Genomic DNA, 27,076 nt, shown 5'->3' with positions numbered 1-27,076 from the left:
TGAAAAAAATGTATGGCCAAATCAGTGTCCAAAATACCCATTTCCGATTGATATGAAAACTTGAAATCGGCCCTAATGAATCGGCCATTCCGATTAATCGGTCGACCTCTACTCAGAACTTTGTTGAATCACCTTTGACAGCGATTACATCCTCTTGGGTATGATGCTACAAGCTTGACACACCTGTATTTGGGGAGTTTCTCCCATTCTTCTCTGCAGATCCTATCAAGCTCTGTCAGGTTGGATTGGGAGCGTCGCTACACAGCTATTTTCAGGTCTCTCCAGAGCTGTTCGATTGGGTTCAATTCCGGGCTCTGGCTGGGCCACTCAAGGACATTCAGAGACTTGTCCCAAAACCACTCCTGCGTTGTCTTGGCTGTGTGCTTAGGTTCGTTGTCCTGTTGGAATGTGAATCTTTGCCCCAGTCTGAGGTCTTGAGCGCTCTGGAGCAAGTTTTCATGAAGGATCTCTCTATACTTTGCTCTGTTCATCTCTAACCCCGATCCTGACTAGTCTCCCAGTCCCCGCCACTGAAAAACATCCCCACAGCATGATGCTGCCACCACCATGCTTCACCGTAGGTATGGTACCAGGCTTCATCCAGATGTGACGCCTGGCATTCAGGCCAAAGAGTTCAATCTTGGTTTCATCAAACCAGAGAATCTTGTTTCTCATGGTCTGAGAGTCCTTTGGGTACCTTTTGGCAAACTCCAAGCAGGCTGTCATGTGGCTTTTACTGAAAAGAGGCTTCCAGGCTGGATTGGTGTAGTGCTGCTCAGATGGTTGTCCTTCTGGGAAGTTCTCCTTTCTCCATAGAGGAACTCTGGAGGTCTGTCAGACCGAGGCCCACCTCTTTGACCAAGGCCCTTCTACCCCAATTGCTCAGTTTGGCCGGGCGGCCAGCTCTAGGAAGAATCATGGTTGTTTCAAACTTCTTCCTTTTAAGAATGATGGAGGCCAGTTCATGTGGACCTTCAATGCTGCAGATATTTTTGGGTACCCTTCCCCAGATCTGTGCCTTAACACAATCCTGTCTCAGAGCTCTACGGACAATTCCTTCAACCTCATGGCTTGGTTTTTGCTCTGACATGCACTTTCACCTGTGGGACCGTGTATAGACAGGTGTGTGCCTTTCCTTATCATGTCCAATTCATTGAATTTATCACAGGTGGACTCTAATCAAGTTGTAGAAACATCTCAAGGGTTATCAATGGAAACAGGATGCACCTGAGCTCAATTTCGATTCTCATAGCAAAGGGTCTGAATACTTATGTAAATAAGGTATTTCTGTTTATTATTTTGTATAAATTTGCAAACATTCTATAAACCTGTTTTCACTTTGTTATTATGGGGTATTGTGTGTAGATTGATGAGGATTTTTATCCATTTTGGAATAAGGCTGTAACGTAGCAAAATGTGGAAAAGGGAAGGGGTCTGAATACTTTCCGAATGCACTTGAACTCTTCTTCATTGTTTTTCAAATCGTAAGTCTACTACAGAAGCAAACTGACTGTTGTGGATGCCCCTGCCCGCTGTGTAAGCTCTCCCTGAGGGTGTGTGGCCAGATCACCTCTCAGTATGGATCTCTCAGGCCAGGGATGACTCCTCAGGGGTTTGAAGGATTTGGGAGAAAGACATCTGACTCCAGCTGCATCACTGGGCTCTGTGTAGAAGCCACCGGAAAACACTCCTATCGGTCTGGCCTCGTTCCTGAAGCTCTCCAAGACTCCAACTAGGCCCATCTCCTTGCTCAGAGCTCAATGTCTCAGACTGTCTGTGTTATTCAGCTCCTTTCATTCTGTCTTTGATGCACTAAAATGATTGGAGTGGGACTATGTAGGATTTTCTCATGATAAAAACGCTTTTGGTCTGAGACACTGTCCATATATTAAAGGATCTGCACAGATGTGCTGTGGTGCATATAATAAATAACAATATATGAAGCAGAAAGCTCTTTGTTAAAAGAAGCTATTCAGCATTTGGTTAGGATCCTCTTGCTGACTTTGTGCTACACTGTGATACAAAGCAACCAGGCACCAAACTGGTTGATATATAGGACTATACAGTGTAGTTTAGGGTTTGCATTTAAACTTTGAGGGTTTGTTTTGGCACTTCATGAGAAATTTAATTGGTTCAGTGAATTGAATTCCACACCAAGCTCTGCAGAAATAGTGTATCCATACTCAAAGAATGTGTCTATTTCTCAATTTAATGCACACTATTTATTAAGCTCTGGCTCTATCCATCATCGTAGGAATAATATCCTAATAAGGTGTGAAAGTACAAGGTCTTGTGTTCGGTAAATAGCTGTTAGCTCTCTATGCCCAAATGTTTTATAGTTTTAACTCTTGAAACAGCCTGCCTAGGCTACATCACGTAGCCTATCTTTTTCAGGTCTCAGTTTGGAATCTTAGGCTATACGTTATACCTGCTTAATGAGAGTCTGTGTTGAGGCTTGTCAGCTGGCAATTAATGTTTCCACAATGTAAGAAAAACACTGTGCGCACTGTGCAGTGAGTTTTCCGTCAAGACTGTTGTTGCTAGGATCCATTTTTACATTTCCATTTCTCAGTCATCTCACAACCTCTTTTCTTAATTCAAACTTCCTTAACTTCTTGGCAGAAACAAAACAAAAAGATTAGTGGTTTAGGATAACGTTTTTCAAGTTGCTAAAGTTTCTATTTTAAGATTAGGCTGTGGTCTTGACATATAATTCCTTTAGGAGGAGGAGAAGGAAGAGGGGGGGGGTCTTCATGAATAAGGAGCATTCAGGCCACACGGCTGCAGAGGTGGAGGATGGTTGCACAATCTCTTACAAGAGCTCTGCATTCTGGTGCACACTCCACCTCCCTATGTTTTTAATGCTTGATGAAAGGGAATCATTTAGCTGACGTGGGACTGGGCCTGTAAATATTGTGGAATGCTGAGATACAATGATATGCAAATCGCCATAATGATAGCTGTACAAAATATATTTACTTGACAGTTTTTGTTTAAAGGCAATTATTGTTCTTGTCCTTGCTTGTCCTTGCTTTGTGTTTCAGTCTACAGTATATTGGACACAGGATTTCCGTTACGAAAGTGTAGTGCCGGACATTTGACCGGCAGAATTTAAATTTACCTGACATTTTATAAATGCACTGGACCCATATGCATTGGGTACGTATCCTGATTATGGTGTATACCCACGGTGCTTAGAGTGACAGATGGTAATTCATCTTAACAGAACATGCAACTCGGGGATGCAACAGTGTGCGTCCTTCTTACCGAATCCCTATGCACACTTTGGAGATGTTAGAATTGCTGTCCACATTTACTTTTCCTCAGCCAACAGTAAAATCACTAGCCTGTCAATCTACTATCGCCATAGTAGAAAAGTTGACATATTCTATTGGTCAGCTTGTCGTTCTGTGCGAGAAATACCCTATTTCAAACAGACTCTGGGACAGTTGTGGGATGATATATCCCAAATTCATACAACCAGTACATCAAAATAACTTTAAAAAGCATTGAGGCTGATGCAACAGATGAGAACGTTTAGCTTAAAATGTTGATCAGCTATTATTTTTTCACATTTTAGCTGTGAAGCAATGTAATTAGCGGGAAAACACTGTTGTCAAAACCGCACTGCACATTAAAGCGGGTTCATGTGACAGAGATGGAAATTAGAAATCCATTAGAAATGTTGAAATATGGGGGATCTAAAGATGCAACAACTCACATGGGTTGCTAATATGACTAGGATTCTGCCTTTGGTTACTGGACAATGAAAGAAAGTTGATTTGAAAATCAATAGAACTTGAGAGAAATAGACTACTGGTTTCAATGGCATTTGGAAGTCTTTATGAAAGAATTGCCTCCATGTTTAAAGAAACAGATTTTGGTTCGGCTACTTTGAAGACATGCCTCACAATATGAAGTAAAAGGTTAAGATTTCACTCAATTAAGTATGTTTTCAAAAGGCATACTGCCTCCAGCTCACATTGCAAAGTGTGTGACGCGCTGAAGCCTGCCTACCGTTGCCCAAGTACTTGAATAGCGAATGGGAAGTGTGCTTCAATTACCAGTTGAGAAATAAAAATAGTAGCTATTTTTAATCGTGACCATCAAAACTGTTTTCAACATGTGATTGCATTTAGAATTGTTGTGCAATGATTGGGCTTATAAAAGCATGTTTTACTCCAGCAGCAACAGGAGCTGTAGCAGCAGCTCTTGCCCTGGCTTTCTTTATGAGATTATGACTTCTCATTTTCTCTAATATGAAGTGATGGAAATCAACTCAGCAGTCTGAAGCACTGACTCATACATTTTTATTGCGGAAGCACAAATATAAATTGGATATCCCCTATATAATTATGTACAGTGCATTTGGAAAGTATTCAGACCCCTTGAGTTTTTACACATTTTGTTACATTACAGCCTTATTCTAAAATTGATTCAATTGTTTTTTTCCCACCTCATCCAACTACAGACATACCCCATAATCATAAAGCAAAAACAGGTTTTTAGAAATGTTAGAAAATGTACATTAAATATAAAGATGTGGGCTGCCATGTGCCTTTTCCTGAGAAGTGGCTTCCATCTGGCCACTCTACCATAAAGGCCTGATCTGGTGGAGTGTTGCAGAGATGGTTGTCCTTCTGGAAGGTTCTCCCATCTCCACAGAGGAACTCTGGAGCTCTGTCAGAGTGACCATTGGGTTCCTGTTCACCTCCCTGACCAAGTCCCTTCTCCCCCAATTGCTCAGTTTGGCCGTGCGGCCAGCTCTAGGAAGAGTCTTGGTGGTTCCAAACTTCATCCATTTAAGAATGGAGGCCGCTGTGTTCTTGGGGACCCATTGGTACCCATCTCCAGATCTGTGCCACGACACAATCCTGCTGCAGAGCTCTATGGGCATTTTATTTATGTTTTATTCATTCCATTTTGATTGATGAGGAACATTTTTAGAATAAGGCTTTAATAACTTAAATGTGGAAAAAGTAAAGTTGTCTGAATACTTTCCTAATGCACTGAACAAAAATATAAACGCAACATGCAACAATTTCAACGATTTGAAAAGGACAGGGATGTAAACAAATTTGTGCCCAAAATTGGAGAGAAATAACCTTTTGGGCGTATGGAACATTTCTGAGATATTTTATTTCAGCTCATGAAACATGGGACCAACACTTTACATCTGTTTATATTTTTGTTCAGTGTATATATGTATTAAACTTGGCAAGGCTGGTTGTTAAGTGGTACGCTGGATGCTGTAGTTTTTACTGGTGATCAGTGCATTCAATTATTAATACTATGTCCACATTTTTACTTTATTCCTTTGATGGCACTGTGATTAATATTATATTTTGTAGGTGTTTTTTCATTTCTTGGAATCTTTAACCTGGCAGTATATAGCTATGGTTGTTGGCTGAAAAAGTATCCCATGAAAATTGCTCACACCAGTCAGAGCAGTAGTAATTGTGCCTTGCCTTGATTGGTGTGCGTGTAAATCCAATATGTACTGTGTTCTCTTTAATTCAGAAGTAATGCAGAACATCCTCACCTCTTGCCACAGCCATGTTACTCATGCAGAGTCGAAACCACCCGATTATGCCGAGCAATGCCTTATTTACAACCTCTCTGGCAGAGATGCTTGGAAATTACGCTGGTGGTGTTAAATGTTAATTTCATTTTTCTGTCAGTAATTCCACTAACGTAGACCAGATGCGTCCTGTTGACTGTGCATTTGTACATTCACTTGAGTTTATTTATTTACTCGGGAACACTGTATATACATTTACAATTTTTACTGGGTAGATACAACAGCTCTCTTGGGTGCTCTTTCTGTAATTATCCATAGTTGACTTGTCATCTGTTTGCCTGTGTTGACATGGAGTTTGAAAAGATTCATCACTTGTAGGCCAAGAAGTGTCTGATAAAAACTAAAAGACAGGGTTTGGCTGAATGAGTTGAATCCTCTATTATCGTGATAGTGTTTGGTAGATGCCTGCTTCATTTAACAGGCCTTGTCCTGTGTTTTTTCTATTGTTATTTTCCTATTGGTTTTATCTAGGCCTACGCCTCAAGGAATGTCCAGCATGTTAATCAGTGGCTCATTGACCACAAGGCCTGTAAGAGGGTATCTATACAAGCCTAAAGTCATGAAGTAGATCCTCATCTAGGTTGTCTCCATTTTACCTGAACAAAACTGGGACTCTTTGTTTATCAGCCTGGCTGGGTTGAGCAGTGAGATTAAAGCCACAGGCCAGGCTATAACTATTGCTATATATATGTACATGACCGATTCACATTTATTTGATTTTATTTATTGCATAAACTGTGCCTGTAGACCGATCTAGTCACGCCCAGCTGTAGGGTGAACCCCTGGCCTTCACATCTGCAATCACCTAATGTTTTGAGAAAAGATCTAGTCACGCCCAGCTGTAGGGTGAACCCCTGACCTCCACATCTACAATCACCCAATGGGCTGAGTAAAGATCTTCTCATGCCCAGCTGTAGGGTGAACCACTGTCCTCCACATCTACAATCACCCAATGGGCTGAGTAAAGATCTAGTCACGCCCAGCTGTAGGGTGAACCCCTGACCTCCACATCTACAATCACTCAATGGGCTGAGTAAAGATCTAGTCACGCCCAGCTGTAGGGTGAACCCCTGACCTCCACATCTACAATCACCCAATGGGCTGAGTAAAGATCTTCTCATGCCCAGCTGTAGGGTGAACCCCTGACCTCCACATCTACAATCACCCAATGGGCTGAGTAAAGATCTTCTCATGCCCAGCTGTAGGGTGAACCACTGTCCTCCACATCTACAATCACCCAATGGGCTGAGTAAAGAGAGGACAAAAATACATGGTTCAAACCGCTTTCTATTTTTCCAACAATGTCATAATAAGTCTTAACATAATTATGCTCTGATATAGTATTGTTTTCTTGACCCGGTTTATTTATCATAGGGATCAAGATTGTAGTTTATACAATGTTATAGATTACCCTGCCCCGAACCCAATTACCACTTGTATCAAGATAACTGCACGTTTAACCCATTTATCATATTCATTGATGGAATGCAACAGCATTTCCACTTCCAAGTGGCTGCTAGGTGAACTCAGCATTTTGTTGCCCACAGAAATGTTGTGTTAAAGAGGTGGGGGAGGAGCAGAGTAAAGGGAGGGAGGGAGAAGGAGGGAGTGAACCACTGAGTGAGCCTGTGTGGGTAGGAGAGCGAGACACACACACACACACACACACACACACACACACACACTGAAAAGCAAGCTGCAGCAAGCGCCTGGAAGAGAGCTTCACCCACTTACCGCTTCTAAATCCCCTCTTCCCCTCCTGCTAATTCCTTATACGGTAAGGAAAGACACAACCCGCCGGGCCGTTATTTACAGTGTTTACAGAGGAAAACAAAAAGTGAAAATTGACAACCCCTTTGAGCACTCACTAAGACAAGAAGTGGAGTAGAGGTTTAGGTTCCTCTGTGTTTGTGAGACCTCCCAGTTTCCCACAGTGCCCTGGGAGGGGTTGGTCGACCTGGGGAGCTGGTGCCCTTGCCTGCTTCCAATCAACCACCAGCTGCAGGCTGTGGTGCTGAAGAATTGTTGATTTCCTGTCCACCCCCTACCACACACACACACACACACACACACACACACACACACACACACACACACACACACACACACACACACACACACACACACACACACACACACACACACACACACACACACACACACACACACACACACACACACAGAGGAAGCCGTCTACCCCTGTTTTCAAAAGTAGGCAACTAAAAGCTCAGCCTGTCTTCCAAATGAAGTGCCTAGCCGATCTAATCCCACAGTTCTCTGTGCAGCATGAGGCCCAGCTACATGGCACAGTTGAATGCAATTTGGGTTCTGCACATAAAGTTTGTTTCTGTTTCGGAGAACTTGCTTGAAACTAAAGCACTTCAGTTACTCACATACATGTGAAATAAGAACATGTAAATGTAGGTCTAGGCTATACGTTGTTAATCCATTTGTGAAGTTATACAGTATTTTTTATCTTTTTTTTATCCGTAATGACAGAGAGATTTAAAACGATATGCATGTGTGCACTGTGCATGTGTACTAAAAAAAGCCTACATTTAAGGTGACAAAATAGATAAAAATGAATAAATGCCGAATCATACTAGATATATTATTTTGGCAAGCGATTCTAGGTGAAAATGCAAAATGAGACAGTCTGGTTTAAGTTTTTGTAAATGCAGTCATGTGATCGTACTTGTCTATTAAAGTCTACCTAGATGTTCATTGTGTTTAACAATATGACATTAATGTAGTGGTAAACCACTTTGATTCCTAGAGGGGAGGCTGTGAGATGTTTTTGCTGTATAAATACTTCTCTGTTAAGACCAGGCACCTCAATGAAGTTTCCGTCCAGGCTTAAGCTTTCAAAACCCTCAGTGGAAGGTAAAGGCTAGCGGTTCCTCACAGTGTTGTTGAATTAAAACGATATACTGTGCGAGCACAGTGCTGGAACAGTTACTGTATAACCGACGGTTATGGGTGAAGGCCGTCATGAAAATAAAATAACCTTAGTTAAAAAAATACATACACAGTGCCTTCAGAAAGTATTCAGACCCTTTGACTTTTTCCACATTTTGTCAGGTTACAGCCTCTAAAATTTATTAAATTGTTTTTCCCCCTCATCAATCTACACATAATACCCCATAATGACAAAGCAAAAACCGGTTTATAGAAATTTTTGCAAACTGAAATATCACATTTACATAAGTATTCTGACCCCTTACTCAGTACTTTGTTGAAGGACCTTTTGCAGTGATTACAGCATTGAGTCTTCTTGGGTATGACGACACAAGTTTGGCACACCTGCATTTGGGGAATTTCTCCCTTTCTTCTGTGCAGAGCCTCTCAAGCTCTGTCAGGTTGGATGGGGCACGTTTCTGCACAGCTATTTTCAGGTCTCTCCAGAGATGTTCGATCGGGTTCAAGTCCGGGCCACACAAGGACATTCAGAGACTTGTCCTGAAGGCACTCCTGCTTTGTCTTGGCTGTAGGCTAAGGGTTGTTGTCCTGTTGGAAGGTGAACCTTCACCGCCAGTCTGAGGACTGGAGCGCTCTTGAACAGGTTTTTTAACAAGGATCTCTTTGTACTTTTCTCCATTCATCTTTGCCTCGATCCTGACTAGTCTCCAGTGTCTGCCTCTGAAAAACATCCTCACAGCATGATGCTGCCACCACCACGCTTCACCCTAGGAATGGTGCTAGGTTTCTTCCAGACGTGACACTTGGCATTCAGACCCAGAGTTAAATCTTGGTTTCATCAGACCAGAGAATCTTGTTTCTCATGGTCTGAGAGTCTTCAGGTGCCTTTTGGCAAACTCCAAGCGGGCAGTCATGTGTCCTTTTACTGAGGCGTGGCTTCCGCCTGATTGGTGGAGTGCTGCAGAGATGGTTGTCCTTTTGGAAGGTTCTCCCATCTCGACAGAGGAACTCTAGAGCTCTGACAGAGTGACCGTCGGGTTCTTGGTCACCTCCCTGACCAAGGCCCTTCTCCCCCGATTACTCAGTTTGGCCGGGTGGCCAGAATCTTGGTGGTTCCAAACTTCATCGATTTAAGAATGATGGAGGCCACTGTGTTCTTGGGGACCTTCAATGCTGCAGACATGTTGTGGTACCCTTCCCCAAATCTGTGCCTCGACACAATCCTGTCTCGGAGCTCTACGGACAATTCCTTCGACTTCATGGCTTGGTTTTTGCTCTGACATCAACTGTCAACTGTGGGACCTTATATGAACCGGTGTGTGCCTTTCCAAATCATGTCCAATCAATTGAATTTACCACAGGTGTACTCCAAGCAAGTTGTAGAAACATCTCAAGGATGATCAATGGAAACAGGATGCACCTGAGCTCAATTTTGAGTCTCATAGCAAAGGGTCTGAATACTTATGTAAATAAGGTATTTGTGGGTTGTGTCTAAAAACCTGTTTTCGCTTTGTCATTATGGGGTAGTGTGTGTAGATTGCTGAGTTTTTTTTTCCAAATGTAATCCATTTTAGAAAAAGTCTGTAATGTAACAAAACTTGGAGAAAGGGAAGGGATCTAAATACTTTCCGAAGGCACCGTATATAACATTTTGTCGAACGAACAGCTGACTGAATAACTACAATGCAGCAGCACGCATGGAAATAGAATGAATAGAACAGGCTTAGAACCTCTAACCCTGGCCATTTCACTGGTAAACTCATGAGTACATTCACAATGGCTGCATGCTACATTTGACATTTTAGTCGTTTAGCAAACGCTCTTATCCAGAGTGACTTAAGGTTACTGCATTCATCTTAAGATAGCTAGGTGGTACAGCCACAAATCTCAGTCATAGTAAGTATGTTTTTCCTCAGTAAAGTCATTGTCAGCAAAGTCTGTGCTAGTAGGGGGGAAAAGGTTTGAGTGTTAGTTCATGGAAAGAAAGGTTGTTTTATGGGTGGGGGTGCGAAGGCGGGTGCTGTGGGATTATTTAAAATACTCTTTGAAAAGGTAGTGTTTCAGGGGTTTTCGGAAGATGGGCAGGTACTCTGCTGTCCTAGCTTCAGTGGCAAGAGAAGATCTTTGACTGGGCTGAGCTGGAGCCGCCCTCCTGTAGGAGTGGGAGGGCCAAGAGACCAGAGGTGGTAAAAACTGAGTACTTGGGTTGGGGTATAGGGTTTGAACACAGCCTGATGGTAGGGAGGTGTAGTTCATCTTGCTGCTCTGTAGGTTGCAGGGGTTTGATGGCACAAGTGGGGAGCCCACAGCGAATTGCAGTAGTCCAGAGAGAAGATGACCAGTGCCTGGATTAGGACCTGTGCTGCTTCCTGTGTGAGGTAGGTTTGAAATCTACGGATGTTGTAGAGTATGAATTTGCAGGAGTGAGTCACGGCTTTGATGTTTGCAGAGAACGACAGGTGTTTTCCAGGGTCACACCAAGGTTTTTGGCACTCTGGGAGGGGGACACCGCGGACTTCCCTAGGAGGAAGAGCTGCTCCATCTTGTCAAGGTTGAGCTTTAGGTGGTAGGCCGACATCCAAGCTGAGATATCTGCCAGGCACGCAGAGATACGTGTTACCATCTGGGTGTCAGAAGGGGGGAAGAAGAAAAGTAGTTGAGTGTCATCCGCATAGCAATGATATGAGAGACCATGTGAGGATATGACGGAGCCTAGAACTGAGCTCTGGGGGACACCAGTAGTGACGTGGTGCAGACACAGATCCTCTCCACGTCACCTGGTAGGAGTGGCCTGCCAGATAGGATGCAGAGCCTGAGACGCCCAGCCTCGAGAGCGTGAAAAGGAGATGATGGTTCATGGTATTGTGATGCTATGGGTATACTCGTAATGACCGCCTTGTCCACCCATTATGCCATAATTGACTTGAATGGGGACGATCGTTCTATTCATTTAATTTTCATGGCAGCTATTTCTGGGAATTTGCAATACATTCCCTGGTGTTCCCGAAATCCCGGTTGGAGGATTCACTTAATCAAGAGGGAATAAACAGGCAATCCGGGATTTAGGGAAAACCAGGTAATTTATTGAAAGTTCCTGGAATTGTGTAACCGTAATGGCAGCACATGCGTCTATTGCTATTAAAATGGTTATTACGGTGACCGCGGTCATTTGGCTGGCAAATTACCATTATCCAACATTCCATGACCGTCACAGCCCTAGTCACGCGTGCATGTGCGTCACCCGTATGTCTGTGTCACCCATGCCTGTGTGTGTGGGTGAATATGAGAATGTGTGTGTTAGAGAGAGGGAGAACTCGGCCTCTCGGTAGGCCTGGCTTCAGTTTGTTTCCACCATGGCTCTAATCTGAGATGTTTCCACCATGGCTTTAATCTGAGGTACACCACTCTTTAAAACGAGCGGTTTCCATCATGGCTGTCTCGGGACGTGACCTTCTTCTTATTTGTCTTGGTCTTGTAGTGGAGTGTTCAAATAGGACAGACACTGTGTGATTGTCTGAGATGGGATTTTCTCCTTCCCACCTTGTGTCTTTAGTCAAAGTTCGAAGACCACTTTTACATGCCCAGCTGCAGACTGGCAATGTTAAGATCTAGTCTTTATCTTCTTTAGCTCGTGTGGAGATTCAAAGTTCTCACCATTTTCAGCCGTGTAGCCACAGCTACACGTTTTCTGGTCTAAAATAATTATTCAGCCTTCCGACCACTTTACACGACAGTAGCAACCTGACAATGTTTTGGTCTGGTAGGTGAGGTTATCCGCTCATCTAGTGTTGAGAGTTTCAGAGTTTCCAACCATTTCAACGTGTGGACCACAGTCTCACGTCTTCTGGTATGGTATGTTAATTTTTAGCGAGTCCTTTTAAGCACTCTGGTCAGAAAGGACAGTTCCACCACACCGACCCGCTCTTCTGACCTCATTCGGGACGTGGCTACAGCTCCCCCCCTACTTTGTGCAATTTCTGCCTGAAGACATACCCAAATCTAACAGCCTGCAGTTCATGCACAGAACCAAGGATATGCATATTCTTGGTACCATTTGAAAGAAAACACTCTGAAGTTTGTGGGAATGTGAATTGAATGTAGGAGAATAACACACAATAGATCTGGTTTAGATAAAACAATGGAAAAAAACAGGTTTTTTATTTTTGTATCATCATCTTTAAAATGAACAAGATAAAACAAACATTCAGATAGGATGATGGGGAAAATTTCAGTGAAAAATATAAGAGGGCAACAGTACTTGTGCAAAGTTTCAGAATGATAACTTCCAAAATGAGTGTGCTACATGACATTTATCATGAAGTCACCCAGGTGTCCCACACAAGTAGCCCAAATGTACCCAAGTGGCCAAATTGGTGAAGGTATACATTTTGAAACAAATAACTATATACAAAATACCAAAATGGTATTCTGACACCCCCCCCCCCCAAAGAATTGAGAAGAAAGAAAAAAATGGGGGAAAAATATTTATTGATTAGGAAAAATATATATATATATACATTTGCAAAATAACATGGGTAACTATTTACACACTTTCAATATTTGGAAGACCCTCAGTCCTCTATCAAATAAAATCTATTTATATAGCCCCAGCCTAAAACCCCAAACAGCAAGCAATGCAGGTGTAGAAGCACGGTGGCTAGGAAAAACTCCCTAGAAAGGCAAAAACCTAGGAAGAAACCTAGAGAGGAACCAGGCTATGAGGGGTGGCCAGTCCTCTTCTGGCTGTGCCGGGTGGAGATCACAGTGGTTGTAGAGGGTGCAACAGGACAGCACCTCAAGAGTAAAAATGAACAGTTTAGGGTTCCATAGCCGAAGGCAGAACAGTTGAAACTGGAACAGCGGCAAGGCCAGGTGGACTGGGGACAGCAAGGAGTCATCATGCCAGGTAGTCCTGACGCATGGTCCTAGGGCTCAGGTCCTCCTCCGAGAGAGAAAGAGAGAATTAGAGAGAGCATACCTAAATTCACACAGGACACCGGATAAGACTCCCGTTCGGAGTCAGTGTCACTGTGAAAGAAAATGTTCAGTTAGAATAGTTTCACATATGAGCCCTGTATCAACAGGTATAATAAACAGATATAAAGTGCCTTGCGAAAGTATTCGGCCCCCTTGAACTTTGCGACCTTTTGCCACATTTCAGGCTTCAAACATAAAGATATAAAACTGTATTTTTTGTGAAGAATCAACAACAAGTGGGACACAATCATGAAGTGGAACGACATTTATTGGATATTTCAAACTTTTTTAACAAATCAAAAACTGAAAAATTGGGCGTGCAAAATTATTCAGCCCCTTTACTTTCAGTGCAGCAAACTCTCTCCAGAAGTTCAGTGAGGATCTCTGAATGATCCAATGTTGACCTAAATGACTAATGATGATAAATACAATCCACCTGTGTGTAATCAAGTCTCCGTATAAATGCACCTGCACTGTGATAGTCTCAGAGGTCCGTTAAAAGCGCAGAGAGCATCATGAAGAACAAGGAACACACCAGGCAGGTCCGAGATACTGTTGTGAAGAAGTTTAAAGCTAGATTTGGATGCAAAAAGATTTCCCAAGCTTTAAACATCCCAAGGAGCACTGTGCAAGCGATAATATTGAAATGGAAGGAGTATCAGACCACTGCAAATCTACCACGACCTGGCCGTCCCTCTAAACTTTCAGCTCATACAAGGAGAAGACTGATCAGAGATGCAGCCAAGAGGCCCATGATCACTCTGGATGAACTGCAGAGATCTACAGCTGAGGTGGGAGACTGTCCATAGGACAACAATCAGTCGTATATTGCACAAATCTGACCTTTATGGAAGAGTGGCAAGAAGAAAGCCATTTCTTAAAGATATCCATAAAAAGTGTCATTTAAAGTTTGCCACAAGCCACCTGGGAGACACACCAAACATGTGGAAGAAGGTGCTCTGGTCAGATGAAACCAAAATTGAACTTTTTGGCAACAATGAAAAACATTATGTTTGGCGTAAAAGCAACACAGCTCATCACCATGAACACACCATCCACACTGTCAAACATGGTGGTGGCAGCATCATGGTTTGGGCCTGCTTTTCTTCAGCAGGGACAGGGAAGATGGTTAAAATTGATGGGAAGATGGGTAGAGCCAAATACAGGACCATTCTGGAAGAAAACCTGATGGAGTCTGCAAAAGACCTGAGACTGGGACGGAGATTTGTCTTCCAACAAGACAATGATCCAAAACATAAAGCAAAATCTACAATGGAATGGTTCAAAAATAAACATATCCAGGTGTTAGAATGGCCAAGTCAAAGTCCAGACCTGAATCCAATCGAGAATCTGTGGAAAGAACTGAAAACTGCTGTTCACAAATGCTCTCCATCCAACCTCACTGAGCTCGAGCTGTTTTGCAAGGAGGAATGGGAAAAAAATGTCAGTCTCTCGATGTGCGAAACTGATAGAGACATACCCCAAGCGACTTACAGCTGTAATCGCAGCAAAAGGTGGCGCTACAAAGTATTAACTTAAGGGGGCTGAATAATTTTGCACGCCCAATTTTTCAGTTTTTGATTTGTTAAAAAAGTTTGAAATATCCAATAAATGTTGTTCCACTTCATGATTGTGTCCCACTTGTTGTTGATTCTTCACAAAAAAATACAGTTTTATATCTTTATGTTTGAAGCCTGAAATGTGGCAAAAGGTCGCAAAGTTCAAGGGGGCCGAATACTTTCGCAAGGCACTGTATATATAGAGAGTTGAAGGTTGAAAGTTGAATATATTAGGTTGAATATATTATTATATTATTATTGCCTGCTAGATCTACTGTCTCTTTTATATTATGACATTTCAGCTAGATCTACTGTCTCTATTATATTATGACAGACCAGCTAGATCTACTGTCTCTATTATATTACAACAGACCAGCTAGATCTACTGTCTCCATTTCACTTTGGTCATTGATGTGGTCCTGCCCTCTCCTCAACAGCCTCAAATAGCCTCAAATTTCATGTGGGTTGGGGTGGGGTGGCAGACACACGCATCTCACATTTCATGACATTGCATGTTTATATATTACTTCTAAATTAAAAAGAAAATTACAAATAATATTTTATATTATTAATTTCAAATAAGGGCATAAGCATGATAAGAACTTACCAGTCCAAAACGATGTCCTCCCCGTTCAAAAAATATTCCTCCACAATCGCTAAATGAAGCGTCCTTCAACAATCTCTGTCTCACCTTCCCAATCAATTTATTCTAAAATTGTGTGTACATCTGTATATCTACACTTAGATTTAGCTTTCCCTGACTTAGTCACCATAATGATTGATATATAAACAGCTGAATCTGCGCATCCACCAAACACTGCAGTGCGTAATATGCGTAGCTTCTTCCGGTATGAAACTTCAATAGCGAATGACTCACTTTATGTTGAAGCTTACTACATGGGTTGGTCTTGCAACACATAAACATGGCGTATTGCCGTTTAGCTCAGCTCATTGGCTATATACCCAGATAGATTTCAAGACGATCACTGGTCATTGGGTTAAAAGACAGTCAATCAACGAAACAGCGGGCAAATCATTGGTGCACAATGATGTCATGACTTGTTGTCTTCAAATCGGTTTCTTTCAGTCAATACGTCCCGCGAAATGGCCCATCACGTTTGATTGTCTTACAAACAAACCAGTTGATTGCAGTGAAACCAAACATGACTTGAAAAGTCACGTTCTGTGAGGGTTATTTACCTGGAATGTGTCGTCGAAAATGGAATGAGACGGAATTCACGACACACGCGGTTCACAAAATGTCTCGTGTTAAGCTATAAAAACGGATTTTATCAAACAAAATATCATTCATTGTGTAACAATGAGCATTGGAATTGCAAACAGACGAAGACCGTCAAAGGTAAACAATTTATTTTAATGCAGTTTGTGATTATGTTACGCCTGTGCTGTTTAAAAAAAAATTGTATGGGGCTCTATGCTCAGATAATCACATCGTATCCTTTCGCAGTAAATCCTTTTTTAAATCTGACAACGCAGTTGGATTACCAAGATTCTAGGCTTTCGATACATGTGAGACACTTGTATTTTCATGAATGTTTATTATGACTATTTATGTAGAGATCACCGTATGTTGTAGAATTTCAGCCCGCTAGCGGGTTCCGTGCGCAGGGGAGTTAATGTGCAAAGGACATGAAAAACCATTATCTAATTAGAAAACCAAAATCACATTCGTATCTTAACAAAAATTGTTTAATTGTTCTACATATTGTATTCACAATGTATTGGATGACAGCCAAAGGGGGTTTCCTTCCTAAGTTAAGTTTAATAACATCACAAAATGACAAGCAATATGGTATGATTATTCTTTAGATCCCCACCGACCATTTCTAACATTCCCATCTTAGAAATATTTTTCCAGTATTCACTTTTTGGGTGTTATAGTTTTGGCGGCAAAAGGCTTCTGGGGACAAAGGCATTCCTTTGGTTGATACTGAAGAGCAGGAGGGAGATTCCTCTGTATGTATGAGTGTGAAGGTGTCAAAACCATCCCAGATTCTTCAAAGTAGCCACCCGTTGCCTTGATGACAGCTTTGCACACTCTTGGTATTCTCTCAACCAGCTTCATGAGGTAGTCACCTGGAATGCATTTCAATTAACAGGTGTGCCTTGTTAAAAGTTCATTTGTGGAATTTCTTCCCTTAACTTCTTGACGCACCATCCCGTTAGCGGGATAATTTTCATCAACTCCTCTGAATTGCAGCGCGCCAAATTCAAATTAAATTACTAAAAATATTTAAGTTTCATGAAATCACAAGTGCAATATAGCAAAACACAGCTTATCTTGTTGTTAATCCACCTGGCGTGTCAGATTTCAATAAAGCTTTTCGGCGAAAGCATAACAAGCGTTTATGTAAGAACACCTCTCTCGGTAGACAAAATATTACAAACAGCTAGCAGCCAAGTAGATTGGTCACGGAAGTCAGAAAAGCAATAAATTAAATCGCTTACCTTTGATGATCTTCGGATGTTTGCACAGATTATTTTTATATCCAAAATACCTCCATTTGTTTGGCGCGTTATGTTCAGAAATCCACAGACTCGAGCGGTCACAACATCGCAGACGAAAATTCCAAATAGTATCCGTAAAGTGCGTAGAAAGATGTAAAATGTTTTTTATAATCAATCATCAGGTTGATTTTATAATATATAATCGATAATATGTCAACCGGAATATAGCTTCTTCCATAGGCGAGAGAGAGAAAAGGGCCGTTGCGCATGAAAAACTCTGCTGGCACCCAGCCATCCACTGACACGATGGGTTCTTTCTAGCTCATTTTTCAAAAGCCTGGAACTATGTCTAAAGACTGTTCACAGCTTGAGGAAGCCATAGGAAAAGGAATCTGGTTGATATCCCTTTAAATGGAGGCAAGGCGTCCAATGGAACAGAGAGCTTTCAGGAAAAACAGCACTTGTTGGATTTTCATCAGATTTTCGCCTGCAATATCAGTTCTGTTATACTCACAGACAATATTTTGACTGTTTTGGAAACTTTAGAGTGTTTTATATCCTAATCTGACAATTATATGCATATTCTAGTTTCTGAGCCTGAGAAATTTGGGTACCCAGTTTCCCAAATTTCTTTTGCCAAAAAAACAAAAATACTGCCCCCTACACTCAAGAAGTTAATGCGTTTAAGCCAATCAGTTGTGTTGTGACAAGGTATACAGAAAATAGTCCTATTTGGTAAAAGACCAAGTCCATATTATTGCAAGAACAGTTTAAATAAGCAAAGAGAAATGACAGTCCATCATTACTTTAAGACATGTTCAGTCAATCCAGAACATGTCTAGAACTTTGAAAGTTTCTCAAGTGCATTCGCAAAAACCATCAAGCGCTATGATGAAACTGTCTCTCATGAGGACCACCACAGGAAAGGAAGACCCAGAGTTACCTCTGCTGTTCATTACAGTTACCAGCCTCAGAAATCGGCAATTAACTGCACCTCAGATTGCACTTCACACAGTTCAAGTAACAGACACATCTCAACATCCACTTTTCAGAGGAGACTGCGTGAATCGGACCTTCATGGTCGACTTTCTGCAAAGAAATCACTACTTAAAGACACCAATAAGAAGAAAATACTTGCTTGGGCCAGGAAACATGAGCAAATGTACATTAGACCTGCCTGGCCCAAAATATTGAAGTGAATGTTACCTTGACCCACAGAAGATGTGTGTTTGCACAGTAGCGTGCGTGTGTCTGTGTGTATACACTCCAGCATAAGCACGGCCATGCTGGCTGATTGGGGTGTCTGCCAGCAGGCCTCGGAGCGTCCACTGCCAATTAGACCCTTTATTTGTTTACATTTGCGAGGCAGTTAGACATTCCACACAGTGTGGCTGCCTGGTGCCTGATGCTGCAGAGGACTGCTCTGATTGAAGACTGTGGGATTTTATGGTTTTCACCGTGGTAACGGCCCTGGTGTATTGATGGCATAGCCAGAAGATGTACCAGCTGGTTTAACCCAAGGGGCTGTTGGTGTTGAAAGGTGTGTTAGGCACTGGGACTGGAGGAGGAAAATGCTGCCTGGCTGCCTGTGTAATTGGCCTCTATTTTCTATCAATCAGAGGAAAATCTGCTGGCCAATGGCCATATATAATGATATCTGATCCCCACAGATAGGGTTACCTTGGAACTGCAACCCTCCGGGCTCTCATTTATAGAAGCTGTGAACTTTACCTACTGCAGCTACACACTAAATTAGGAAAGTAACACGCTGCAGGTTGTGTAAGTGTAACGAAGTTGCATTCATCATCATATCCATATGAACATGCAGGCCTAGATTAAGTATTTGTTTGTTTGTTTGTTTGGAAGTTAGTTAAAATCTCTCTACCGAAGGCTCCCGTGCATTGATCGTTAATTCACATGACATTTTTTCTTTAATTGATGTGGACATTTTTTAAGCTGCACCCACTCCTACCGAGTGAATCAGTCCATTGACAGAGTGTGACAGGGGGGCTGTTACCTCCAGAAATTAGCCTGGAGCTGCATGTAAGAGCTCTGGCACTGGGAATAACAGCTCAGCAATAGGAGCTTTGTTTTTTATCTCCACTGGTTCCACAGGTCTCCTTTCAGGGCCCATATGAGCCATGGATTACAGATAACATGTCAAATAAACTCAGAAAAAAAAGAAACGTCCCCTTTTCAGGACCCTGTCTTTCAAAGATCATTTGTAAAAATCCAAATAACTTCACAGATCTTCATTGTAAAGGGTTTAAACACTGTTTCCCATGCTTGTTCAATGAACCATAAACAATTAATGAACATGCACCTGTGGAACGGTCGTTAAAACACTAACAGCTTACAGACGGTAAGCAATTAAGGTTACAGTAATGAAAACTTAGGACACTAGAGAGGCCTTTCTACTGACTCTGAAAAACACCAATAGAAACATGCCCAGGGTCCCAGCTCATCTGCGTGGATGTGCCTTAGGCATGCTGCAAGGAGGCATGAGGACTGCAGATGTGGCCAGGGCAATAAATCGCAATGTCCGTACTGTGAGACGCCTAAGGCAGCGCTACAGGGAGACAGGATGGACAGCTGATTGTCCTCGCAGTGGCAGACCACGTGTAACAACACCTGCAAAGGATCGGTACATCCGAACATCACACCTGCGGGACAGGTACAGGATGGCAACAACAACTGCCCGAGTTACACCAGGAATGCACAATCCCTCCATCAGTTCTCAGGTCTGTACTCTGGAGCAGGATCGATTTGGAGGTGGAGTGTCCGTCATGGTCTGGTGCGGTGTGTCACAGCATCATCGGACTGAGCTTGTTGTCATTGCATGCAATCTCAACGCTGTGCGTTACAGGGAAGACATCCTCCTCCCTTATGTGGTACCCTTCTTGCATGCTCATCCTGACATGACCCTCCAGCATGACAATGCCACCAGCCATACTGCTCGTTCTGTGCGTGATTTCCTGCAAGACAGGAATGTAAGTGTTCTGCCTTGGCCTGCGAAGAGCCCGGATCTCAATCCCATTGAACACATCTGGGACCTGTTGGATCGGAGGGTGAGAGCTAGGCCATTCCCCCCAGAAATGTGCGGGAACTGGCCAATCTGGTGCAGTCCATGAGGAGGAGATGCACTACAGTACTTAATGCAGCTGGTGGCCACACCAGATACTGTTACTTTTGATTTTGACCCTCCCTTTGTTCAGGGACACATTATTCCATTTATGTTAGTCACATGTCTGTGGAACTTGTTCAGTTTATGTCTCAGTTGTTGAATTTTGTTATGTTCATATAAATATTTACACATGTTAAGTTTGCTGAAAATAAACGCAGTTGACAGTGAGAGAACGTTTCTTTTTTTGCTAAGTTTATTTCTTGATTACATAAGTATTCAACCCCCTGAGTCAGTACATGTTAGAATCACCTTTGGCAATGATTACAGCTGTGAGTCTTTCTATGTACGTCTGTAAGAGCTTTGCACACCTGGATTGTACATTGTTTGCCCATTATTATAAGTTGCCCATTATTATAAGTTGGTTGTTCATCATTGCTAGACAGCCGTTTTCAATTTAGCCATAGATTTAAGACAATTTAAGTCAAAACTGTAACTAGGTCACTCGGGAACATTCAATGTCGTCTTAGTAAGCAACTCCATTGTATATATGACCTTGTGTTTTAGGTTATTGTCGAGCTGTTGGAAAGCAGACTGAACCAGGTTTTCCTCTAGGATTTTGCCTGTGCTCTGCTCTCTTCCGTTTGTTTCTGCTGGGCAGGCCAACACTTGAGGGATACAAAGTGAATTGAAAGCAGGTGCTTCCTGCTTAAGCAATTAACATCACATCATGCTTAGGGTCATTTATAAAATGCTGGGTAGGCCATTGTTTGGGCTACCATGGCTTTTCCCCCATAGGATGACAATGCCCACATTCACAGGGCACGAGTGGTTTGATGAGCATGAAAACGATGTAAGCCATATGCCAGGGACCATCAACTCGATTCAGCCACAGGACAAAAAACCTTGTGTACTTTTCTATATGATCACATATACAGTATTTTTCTATTACGAGTGGGAATACTTTGGAACAGATTTCCAAAATTCAAATCACTTGGAGCTGAGCTCAGAACTTGTGGGGCAAATAAAATAATAGAGTTCCAGACACTTGTAGAATCTATGCCAAGGATCATTGTAGCTGTTCTGGCTCGTGTTGGCCCAACGCCTTATTAAGACACTTTATTTTGGTGTTTCCTTTATTTCGGCAGTTACCTGCAAATGTTTCCCTTAAATAATGTGAAACTTTTTTCCAAAGTACAGTCAACAAAAGTTCTAAAAACCCGATTTACCATAATTGTATTGTAGTATCAGAATACACACCAACAACAGGTCCCTCTCCACCCTCTGGTGGTATGGATAGCAGGTCCCCCTCCACCCTCGGGTGGTATGGATAACAGGTCCTCCTCCACCCTCTGGTGGTATGGATAACAGGTCCCCCTCCACCCTCTGGTGGTATCGATAACAGGTCCCCCTCCACCCTCGGGAGGTATGGATAACAGGTCCCCCTCCACCCTCTGGTGGTATGGATAACAGGTCCTCCTCCACCCTCTGGTGGTATGGATAACAGGTCCCCCTCCACCCTCTGGTGGTATCGATAACAGGTCCCCCTCCACCCTCGGGTGGTATGGATAACAGGTCCCCCTCCACCCTCTGGTGGTATGGATAACAGGTCCTCCTCCACCCTCGGGTGGTATGGATAACAGGTCCCCCTCCACCCTCTGGTGGTATGGATAACAGGTCCCCCTCCACCCTCTGGTGGTATGGATAACAGGTCCCCCTCCACCCTCAGGTGGTATGGATAACAGGTCCCCCTCCACCCTCTGGTGGTGTGGATAACAGGTCCCCCTCCACCCTCGGGTGGTATGGATAACAGGTCCCCCCCCACCCTCGGGTGGTGTGGATAACAGGTCCTTCTCCACCCTCTGGTGGTTTGGATAACAGGTCCCCCTCCACCCTCGGGTGGTATGGATAACAGGTCCCCCTCCACCCTCTGGTGGTATGGATAACAGGTCCTCCTCCACCCTCTGGTGGTATGGATAACAGGTCCTCCTCCACCCTCTGGTGGTATGGATAACAGGTCCCCCTCCACCCTCTGGTGGTATGGATAACAGGTCCCCCCCACCCTCTGGTGGTATGGATAACAGGTCCTCCTCCACCCTCTGGTGGTATGGATAACAGGTCCTCCTCCACCCTCTGGTGGTATGAATAACAGGTCCTCCTCCACCCTCTGGTGGTATGGATAACAGGTCCTCCTCCACCCTCTGGTGGTATGGATAACAGGTCCCCCTCCACCCTCTGGTGGTATGGATAACAGGTCCCCCTCCACCCTCTGGTGGTATGGATAACAGGTCCCCCCCACCCTCGGGTGGTGTGGATAACAGGTCCTCCTCCACCCTCTGGTGGTATGGATAACAGGTCCTCCTCCACCCTCTGGTGGTATGGATAACAGGTCCCCCTCCACCCTCTGGTGGTATGGATAACAGGTCCTCCTCCACCCTCTGGTGGTATGGATAACAGGTCCCCCTCCACCCTCTGGTGGTATGGATAACAGGTCCTCCTCCACCCTCTGGTGGTATGGATAACAGGTCCTCCTCCACCCTCTGGTGGTATGGATAACAGGTCCCCCTCCACCCTCTGGTGGTATGGATAACAGGTCCCCCTCCACCCTCTGGTGGTGTGGAGAACTTGTTATTAAGTCTCCAGAGAAACTTAGATTCAAATAAAGATCCAATCTATCAAATGACTATAGGTGGATTTAGGTGTTTTTGGCTAGGGTCAAAATGACCCCCATATTGATACAGATACACTAAACTAGAGGTAGACCGATTATGATTTTTCAACGCCGATACCGATACCGATTATTGGAGGACCAAAAAAGCCGATACCGATTAACCGGACAATTTGTATTTATTTATTTGTAATAATGACAATTACAACAATACTGAATGAACACTTATTTTAACTTAATATAATACATCAATAAAATCAATTTAGCCTCAAGTAAATAATGAAACATGTTCAATTTGGTTTAAATAATGCAAAAACAAACTGTTGGAGAAGAAAGTAAAAGTGCAATATGTGCTATGTAAGAAAGCTAACGTTTCAGTTCCTTGCTCAGAACATGAGAACATATGAAAGCTGGTGGTTCCTTTTAACATGAGTCTTCAATATTCCCAGGTAAGAAGTTTTAGGTTGTAGTTATTATAGGAATTATAGGACTATTTCCCTCTATACCATTTGTATTTAATTAACCTTTGACTATTGGATGTTCTTATAGTCACCTTAGTATTGCCAGTGTAACAGTATAGCTTCCGTCCCTCTCCTCGCTCCTCCCTGGGCTTGAACCAGCAACACAACGACAACAGCCACCACATCGAATCAGCGTTACCCATGCAGAGCAAGGGAAACAACCACCCCAAGGCTCAGAGCAGGTAGCGCGCGCTGACTAGCCAGCCATTTCACTTCGGTTACACCAGCCTCATCTCGGGAGTTGATAGGCTTGAAGTTATAAACAGCACAATGCTTGGCGCACAACGAAGAGCTGCTGGCAAAACGCACGAGGGTGCTGTTTGCATGAATTTTTACGGGCCTGCTTCTGCCTACCACCGCTCAGTCAGATACTTAGATACTTGTATGCTCAGTCAGATTATATGCTACGCAAGACACGCTAGATAATATCTAGTAATATCATCAACCATGTGTAGTTAACTAGTGATTATGATTGATTGTTTTTTTAGAAGATAAGTTTAATGCTAGCTAGCAACTTACCTTGGCTTACTACATTTGCGTAACAGGCAGTCTCCTTGTGGAGTGCAATGAGAGAGAGGCAGGTGTTATATAGATATAGGAAAACTAGAACACCCCCCTAGTCACACCCTGACCTACAACACCATAGAGAACCCCGAGGGCTCTCTATGGTGAGGGCGTGACAGAGTGAATGAAAAATAAAAAAGGTATCAAATAAAAAGGAATGTATATACACAACAGAAGTATTTTCTTAAAGTCAAGTAATGTGAATAAATTATGGTTAATAAGTGATAAGCGGTAATGGGCATTCACTACCTTTATGAACTGTTATTCATATTATTCTGTGTTGTTACAGCATTCAACCCGCTGTCATTGTCAGGAAGAAGGCATGTGATAGCTGAGAGAAGCTCTAAAATCATTTGCATGTCCTTATTTCATAATGCATTTCATGTTTGAAAGGGAAAACCGGGATAAAAAATAGAAAAATCAAACAAACTGAACCGAACCCGAAAAGCACTAATCACTCAGCACTGGCGTGTGATCCTTTCTTTTGACGCACTGAAATGTATTCTTCAGTCTGGTGGTTTGATTGCAAAACATTCCATTTCCTTGTATTGCAAAGGACAAAAGAAGTCATTGACTGACGGTTTGAGTGCCTGGGATGAAAGAACATTATGTACCAGCCTCTGTTATTATGTTTGATTTAAAGTGTCTCACTTTGAAACATTATTGAAATGTTTTTCTCATGTGAGTGCACATTTTCGATAGTGTGTCACAATCAAGCTAGTTTCATTGTACCATCCAATTGAATATAATGCCAATTTTCAGAAGGAATCCCAGCCGGTGTTGTTTGAGTCAGTCTCAGGCTGTTCCTGTTAGGACTCGAGCCCTGTTGCTGCGGTCTCCCTCTTCTGGCACTAGCCCCTCCCCCTGTTATCAACAGCTCTGGTGGGATGGTTTATCATCCAGATTTACATCTCCTCAGTTATGACATTTACACATGCTCACAGCTTAGATAAGACAGCACTGCTACTTGCTATGTCATCTCCTTGGCACAAAAGGCCTAGAATCTGCACTGTCTTACGCCCCTTATCAGAGAAGCATACTTTGAGTCAAATATTCTTAAAGACGCTTCTGGATTTCATTTGGTCCGACGTCTAATCTGATGGATTGGATTACCATCAAGGGACCTGTAACTGAGAGAATCCAGGATGTTCCTACTTAGCACTACCCACATTGGATTGATCTCTGTAGGCTTTTCCGGGCCTACAGCGCAGGTTTAGAAGCAGAATGGAGAACGGGTGTGCTACTGTCACAATGTTTTCACTGGCATATTCTGAGCCTCCCACTAGAGGAAGTTTTGAAAGAGTGAGGTTAGAAATAGATCAAGAGCGTGGGGGCATGCGCGAAAGACATTCGCCATGCTACACCGTGCTAGTCTCGTGAAAATCTCACACAGTTTTCAGATGTGCTAACATAACTGCAAAAGGGTTTTCTAATTATCAATTAGCCTTTTAAAATGATAAACTTGGATTAGCTAACACAACATGCCATTGGAACACAGGAGTGATGGTTGCTGATGATGGGCCTCTGTACGCCTATGTAGATATTCCCCCCAAAATCTTCAGTTTCCAGCTACAATAGTCAATTACAACATTAACATACAGTGTCTACACTGTATTTCTGATCAATTTGATGTTATTTTAATGGACAAAAATGTATGCTAAATAATAGTAATTAAATAATAACAAACCTACCCTCTGAATCAGTTACCTTATTTTTCGATATAAAAGACAACCTCTTATTAAGCAGTATACAAACACCATTTCTTTTGATGAGTCTGACCTACCCATTCCCATTTAAGCTTTTTGTGCTCCTCGTCTGATAAGTGGGTCACCTGAAGGAGGACAACGTTACAATCCATTTGTTTTTAGCTGTTTCAATATTTTTTCTCCACTAGAACGAAGGGAGCCCGAACAGTGAAATTAAAAGTAGAACACATAAAACTGCCACATTCCTGGTTGGCAGATCTTGGTGGTGTGGTGTTCTTTAAACAAAGGGGGGTGCCTCACAAGACCAGTAGTGGGACAATTGTGGAAACTAAGTGACATTTTGGCCTATAGTATATCTGATGTAATATTTATCACTTGATAATTTCACTTCAGCCACCTATCGTTTAAAGAGAAGCATGAACGCAAAAATAAACATGAAACAAAAAGGGGGAGGGGCCCATAAACAAACCCGCATGGATGAGGCATTCCCTGCACTCCGTTATAAACTATGAAATATAGCCCCATAGCCTTTTAGGCAAATATTTTCAATAACCTACACTTGGTAGTCTATATGTAATTGCCATAAAACAATGTTAAAAATGAATCATGTTTACTCTAGTCTACTAAAAGAGAAAGTGGGAATGAGGAAAGAAGGCTCTTCTGTTTGTTCCAGATGAAATCATTACCTTATCATCCTGACACACTGGAGCTCAAAGATTGATGAATTAGTCCAACAATAAGGTCCCAGTTATTTATGATCGTAAAACCAGGTAGTTTCCAGTCCTTAAGAAGGGCTTGCTTCAGGTATCAATGTGGACTGGACAATGTTCCACTGTAGATTTAGACTACTTCTTGGGTCTTGTGTCTTGTTTCTTACTCCTTCTGGGCCCAAAAATTTGCCACATAGTCAGCAATTTTTTTTGTACTCAGTCCTCGGGTCTGGAAGGTGGTGTAATCCCAATGGAGCGTAGGAAGGACTCGGCATCAGGTA

At 42.7% G+C, this 27,076-nt stretch overlaps 1 protein-coding gene and 1 pseudogene across 2 annotated transcripts in view; one reads left to right on the top strand and one right to left on the bottom strand.

The window, feature by feature from the left end:
* The window catches only part of LOC135505634 (polysialoglycoprotein-like), a 32,041-nt pseudogene extending 31,315 nt beyond the window's left edge, over positions 1-726 (bottom strand).
* Positions 1-27,076, top strand: part of LOC135506037 (TGF-beta-activated kinase 1 and MAP3K7-binding protein 2-like) — a 76,794-nt gene that overhangs the window by 28,398 nt on the left and 21,320 nt on the right. The gene's annotated exons all lie outside the window — the stretch shown is intronic.

This window comes from Oncorhynchus masou, chromosome 19 (assembly GCF_036934945.1).
Source record: "Oncorhynchus masou masou isolate Uvic2021 chromosome 19, UVic_Omas_1.1, whole genome shotgun sequence".
Taxonomy (NCBI): Eukaryota; Metazoa; Chordata; class Actinopteri; order Salmoniformes; family Salmonidae; genus Oncorhynchus; species Oncorhynchus masou.
Note: the sequence above shows the minus strand (reverse complement) of the source record. Positions and strands in the feature narration are given on the sequence as shown.